Below are 6640 nucleotides of genomic sequence, written 5' to 3' on the forward strand. Positions count from 1 at the left end.
TTAGGATCCCTCTCCACTTTAGGAGGGGGGGCTTCTACACAAATGAAATACAAATTTCCTCATAGTTCGAGAACTAATCAAACAAATGGAATCATATTTGGCATGTGGGTGTTTTTGGATGGCAGAAATTTTTTCTATGGTGAATTACGACCCCTTCCCCTTTCAAGAGGGGGGCTCCCATACAAATGAAATACAAATTTCCTTATAATTTGAGTACTAATAAAGCAAAAGCTTTCATAGTTACGTAACTGCCAAAATGAATCATCTAAGGTTGAACTCCTCAGAAACTTGCAAAACTCGAGATTGTAACAAAGATCATCCGAGATTCATGATTTATGTACAACACAAGTTAATTTGTGGCAATACGGAGTTTGTCGGGTCAGCTAGTATATATATAAAAAATGCGAGTGCCGCCGATGCGCAACTGAATGTAATTATTCGCAAGTAGGTTTTAAGCTCTAATTCTCAGAAGGATTTTCAAGTTCATTTTTAGTCTGCGGTCAACACGCCTTGAATGATCGGCAACTCATTTACAGTCTTTTACAGAGAAAACAGATGTTATTCGATGTTACGGCTATTATGGGTATCTCTTATGTACCGTATATACAACTATTGTCCGGTCTCCAAACTATTTCTTCAAAAGTATCCGAGACAATGAGACATGTTCAGATCTAGTCAATGTTATCCCAGCTAATATTGTAAACAGACGTCTATTGAACTAATTGTCGTATATTGGTGTAACTTGAGGTCGTATAACCCAACATGCGTCTTCAAGTCAAAGGACTGGCCACTTTGTCGGAATACGGAACTTACTCGGTCATTGAGGCTCAAGTACATGATTTGACTTTCATCATGCCTGTCTTTGAATTCTAGTGTGATTTGTAGTGTCACATAATACGTTTGGTTAATTTCGAATTGCGTCCATTTTCTTATTCCGTATTTATTGAAAATTACTCCGGCCATATATTCGGAACTGATTAGCCGACCCTCGAAAACGGATGGAGTAGGATACGCTCGGCCGTCAACGAGGCCGCAACCGCGGTGCTAGGTGTGGAAACTTCGAGTGCACGAAATGATTGGTTTGACGGGGAATGCCAACAAGCGATAGAGAGGAAAAAAGAGCTTGGGAAAACTATCTGAGCATATCCACGAGAGAGAATTTGGCCAAGTATCGACGAGCGAGGAATGAGTTGACCACGATCCTGAGGAGGAAAAAGCGCCAGAAGGAGGACAGAAATCTTGAGGATCTTGAACAACTATTCCGGCCTAATGACACCCGCAAGTTTTACGAGAAGGTGAACCAAACTTGCAAGGCCCACACACCAAAACCTGACATGTGTAGGGCCGAGGGAGGGGATCCAATCACAAACGAGCGCGAGGTGGTCGACAGGTGGAAGAAGTTCTTCGATGAGCACCTCAACGGCGATATAGCAGCAGTAGACGCAATGGAAGTTAACCTCGGAGTACCTTACTTACTTTACTTTAGTAGCAACGGTCCGTTACCGATCCTGCGCCGAACGAATTATGGTCCTCCAGTACTGTCGGTCCTGGGCTGCCGTTCTCCAATCCCCACGAACACCAGCATATTTGTATACTTGGTGCAGCTCGTGATTCATGCGTCTGCGCCACACTCCATTTTCCATTTTGCCACCAAGTATAGATCGCAGAATTTTATGCTCAAAAACCCCAAGCACTCCCGATCAGCTTCCTTTAGCGTCCTTTCTGGCCACGGAATGATTGGAGTAGATTATCCATTCGAGGTTCGGCCAAAAAAATCAATCGGTCTCGCAGCTGGGAGATATTGGGAAGGTCGGCGATCTTCGGTACAACGTTTGACTTCAGCTGGTCCATCTCCTCCAGTAATCTGTTGACATGACCCTGACCCTGGGCAAAGTCCGGTCAAAAGACCACATCCTCCTTTATGTGATACTTCACGTTGGAGGAGGCAACTTCCGGCAAGGACTTCGTACTGTATATCTTCACGTTCACCGTAAGCCACGAAGGAAAGGACAGCGACTTGGGCATTCCATTCTCGCTGGTCGTAAGCCACAGAAGAACTGTCTTCGGGAACTTGGCGTAGAAGCTATATTTAATGTCATCTTCTCGTTTTAATTGGCTGTCAGTCTATTGAAAGTAGAACAGATTTTGTAGTATCTCCAACGTTTCGACTGTGTATTTTAGTCTTCTTTAGGGATTGCTACATGCGCTACTGGACATCAAACCCCTGTCAATCAGCTGGAGAAACTTGGACACGACGGACCCTCAGTAAACTACCACCAGATTATTTCTCTCAGAGAAAAACAGTTCTAATAGCCCACTGTATAAATCAGAATCATCAATTCGATCTGACCAACACCTGCAAGTGGAAAAAGTGTTGTTTATATTCAAGCTTTCATTACGAAACCCGCATAACGTAGTTCTATGCCAATCGGTCGTGTCTGGAAATTCTACTCTTTTGATTTTTAGCACACTAACCGATTTACGATCACGTAATATGATACAGGGTATAAATTACGCCAATAGGTTATTAGGCCGCTCTGTTTCTAGTGACGTTGGGATATTTGAAGAGCCCAGTTTTATCTACGCAATCGTTCGACATTTCTGTGACGCGGCCGGCCCACCGTGGTATTTCGACTTTCTCCAGGTGTACGATTGGAATTTATCTAAGTAGTGCCAGCAGCTCGTAGATCCTACGACTGTGCCACTATCCGTTTTCTGTTTGTATTCCACGAAAAATGTTCCGCAACACCTTTCATTCAAATACGGCAAGTGCAGTTATATCTTTTGTATGCAACTATTCAACTATCAATTTCTTGATGATTTCTGATTTCTGAGTATTGAGTTATAGCCCAATCCTTTCAGCCTTCGTTTTTAATCTGGAGTAGACTGCCTCGACCATCGCATAATGTTTAGTAATGACGTCAAGATCGTCTGCGAAGAGTAGGATTTTTCTACTTGTGCTGAAGATCGTTCTTCTCGTTTCGACACCCACTCACTGGATAACACTTCTAATAGCGATGGTTAATAACGTACAGGACAGTACATTCCCTTGGCGCAACCCTCTGCGCAACTCAAGAGGACTCGAGAGTCGCTCCGAAATGCGCACGCAGCACATCACTCGCTCCATGGTAGCTTTATTCAGCCGTGTGTGTTTGTCCCGAAGCCCGCTCCTGTGCATTATCTGTCATAGCTGATCGCACTTGATTGTACCGTATACTGCCTCGAAATCCACGAAAGTATGATGTAAGGGCACGTAGTACTCCCTACATTGCAGGAGGATTTGTTGGAATACGGAAATTTGACCGTTGAATCCGGTCCCAACCCGCCTGATATGAGGTTGTACCTTGTATGCTGTATTGATCACCGTAATGCTGTGGCAAAAACAGCAATCCAGTCGATCGCCCTTTTTGTAGATGGGATTAACCACACTTTCATCTCCTCCCAAATCCTAGAACCAGAACCATCCTGGAAAGTGGTGGTTGCTGGTGGTTCTTCACCTTTTTTGCAAAGTTTTGTCGGTAGTCGGTTCTTCCTAGCGGCTTTATTAGTCCTCAACTGCGGCGAAATTTGTTTGAGATCAGGAGCTTAGACGCTATCATTGCTTGTGGGTAACCCCAGGTTACCTTCTGTTCCGCCTCCTCGTGATATACAGCCAGATGCTTATCGAAGAACTGTTTCCACCTGTCGACCACCTCGCGCTCGTTTGTGGCCATATTTGCCTTTCTGTCCCTATTCATATCAGGTTTCAGTGTGTATCTTCCCCGTAAAACCCGTGCTTACATTCCCCGTAAAACCAGTCATTTCGTGCACTCGATGTGTTTTCACCTAGTACCGTAGTTGCGGCCTCTCTGACAGCCGAGCGTACCCTGCATGATCCGTTGTCGAGGATCGAAGCATCGAGCTCCCCAAAAAGGCAAAGCGGAGCAAAACCGTTGGATTAAACGTCCTTTCTAAGACTTGACCCTTCTTTACCGACAGGCTTCGCAGCCGGCTGTTAGAGTACAGGACAATTACGGAACTAGTGCAAAAATCCTACTAACTCTGTCTAGCAGCACCGCCTAGCCGGGATTCGAACATACGAGAGAAGCTAAAACTTCATCGAGCAGGCGCGCATAGCTCGCGGGAGTCTGTGGGTTATCACATCGTAGAATGTTTAACCTAGCTGGAAATCGTGCTTACTCGAGCCTCCGGAGGACGCACCGGTCGAGTAAAATTCGCCACTACACGAATTTGGGCATCTACATAAAATTCACAGAGAATAAATCTAGGCAGGTTCAAAAAGAAGGAGCAGCACGTGGATGAGGAGACTATACCAGTTGCTTAGAAAATCACCCCTCATCCATATTGCGGAAATCGGCCAACGAAGGTGGGGTACAGTAAAAATGATTTTCGACGATACCCCAAAAGGGACGTAGATAAGGGGTCCGCAACGAACAAAGTGAATTAAGTTTTGTTAAGTGTTATGTCATTAAATGGATTAAAGGCCGTAGAGTGACTATATACAGAGTGGCGACATGTCATCCCAAAAGTATGCAATGCGTATTTTCTTTCTCTTTCCTGCATACGTGTTGGATTGATCGTCTGCTCGATTGAAAAGACACTGACAGATAATTATCATTCCAATTTTGACATTGTCGCCCCTCTATATATAGCCACTCTAAAAGGCCCTGTCGTTCAACTGCAGCCATCCGTGTCTGTCCACTTTGTTCGCCGTGGAGCGGCACTAAGCCTTAAGTTGTTCTAGTTTCTAACAATTTGTTGAGTCTTTTTCGAGTTCCACTTGACATTTGGTCCAATATCTCTTCATAGGGTGGATTGGCTACCATGTTGGGAGAATACTTATTTCTGGTCACCATCTGCACATTGTTGGCGGTATATCACTTTCCGTGAACTATAACATACGCCTTCTTCTTGCAGACCGCTTGGTTTTCGACTGTTGCAATTTCTCTTCATTGTCTGAAAATTAGCATCGTAATCGAGCAACGAGGTCAGCAAGCCAATATTACATAACGCTAATCGTGAACCATAAAACGTTCTGTGAACTTGGAAAAGACCCAAAAAAGTTCCTAAAAACATGCAATAAATAACTAACAACCGAAGCGGACACAGATTTAACTACACACTTAGCGCATCCATTTTCCATCGGCCTGAACCGCCCCGTGCAAAGCTCCCTGCGGGCTTTAAGTGCAATGCAGCCATTTCCGAGCCGAGGTTCGAGTTTTATTCTTGCACTGTGCAGAGCGGACAGGCAGCCCAAAGCCAATCATTAACCTCGTAGCGCGCGGATGTCCTTCGGCGGAAGCTGAAAATGGCACAGAGAGCTTTGGCTTTTTACTTACGGAAGCCAGGAAAACCTCCATCGCCAAAGTGCACCATAAATTGTGAAAACAATCAGTGCCCATAAATTAGAGATATGGAACGAAAAGTTGCTATTGACGTTGGCCCATTTGCGCAGCAGGCATTCCATATATCATTTCGAGTGACGAATTTCACTGGGCCTTCGATTTGCAAATCTATGATAATATTATCATTGTTGAAAATTCATGAAATATATGACCGGCTCGTAAAAAAACATCCCAACAAATCCTTTCCTGGCGCAGAAAAGAATGCAGACCACACACGCCGGACTGGCGAAGAAACTGCAAACGATTATCAAGGCACTGAGCCGACAGCTGCATGGTTTGGTTGGACCTGCCAATCCTCGGCCTGCGCGGACCGTCACAGTAATTACCCTGCGCTACAAGCCAACCGCTGCTGCGCTGTCCCTCCATGATGAAGCCTCCGTGTCGGATGCGAAGGGATAAACCCATCCGTTGTGAACTGTTGCGTAGGTTTTGTCTGCATACACGAATAACAGCCTTCCGATTCGAATGCATGCACACATATGTGCTTCACTAATGAAGCCATTTTGTGCAAAATAAAAAACGACAACAACAACAACAACAACAACAAAACTAACGTGAAACGTATTTTCATCCTCGGTTGTCTGTCAGTTGCTGGTTCAGAAGGCTCTCCGGCAGACCATCACTCTCTCCCTCTGTGTGTCTCTCTCTCTCTGGAGGCTAGGCCTTGCAGGCTGGAATCATGCAATTAAATCATTATTTCAATTTCTGTGTTATTTTCCCTCTGCTCGATCCCTTTCGAACCGACCGGGAAGAGGTGATCGTTCCTCGAATCGCCGTGCTGGCTCATTTCAGGTCTAATTGTAATATGACCACACCATCCGCCACCGTCCCAAATGCATGCGGTGCGCTGCTGTGGGCACTGCAGGTAACGCTCTCTGTGTATGCAATGGATTCTACCAACCACCAGACCAGGCGCCCGTGGTTGTGCACCAAAATAATTAAACCAATTGATAGTCATAATTAATACGTTTAAGTAATGGAGACGGAAGGGAAAAAGTAAATAAAAGCATAAGATAATTGATAGTGGGAAACTGTCCGGGAGCAAAGTGATGATCAAAGTGGTCGCAAACGGAAATCGCTTCATAATTATTGTGAATAAGCTATCTCCTGCTATTTGCAAGCATACTGCTGTTGGCTTTTTTTCTCTAAAATATATACTGCAGTAGCACGAGTCATACGAAGGATGAAAACTTCTAGCAAATTTGTCCATTTCAATTTTAGTTTTTGACGCAGGA

Source organism: Sabethes cyaneus, chromosome 1 (assembly GCF_943734655.1).
Source record: "Sabethes cyaneus chromosome 1, idSabCyanKW18_F2, whole genome shotgun sequence".
In the NCBI taxonomy this organism is placed as follows: Eukaryota; Metazoa; Arthropoda; class Insecta; order Diptera; family Culicidae; genus Sabethes; species Sabethes cyaneus.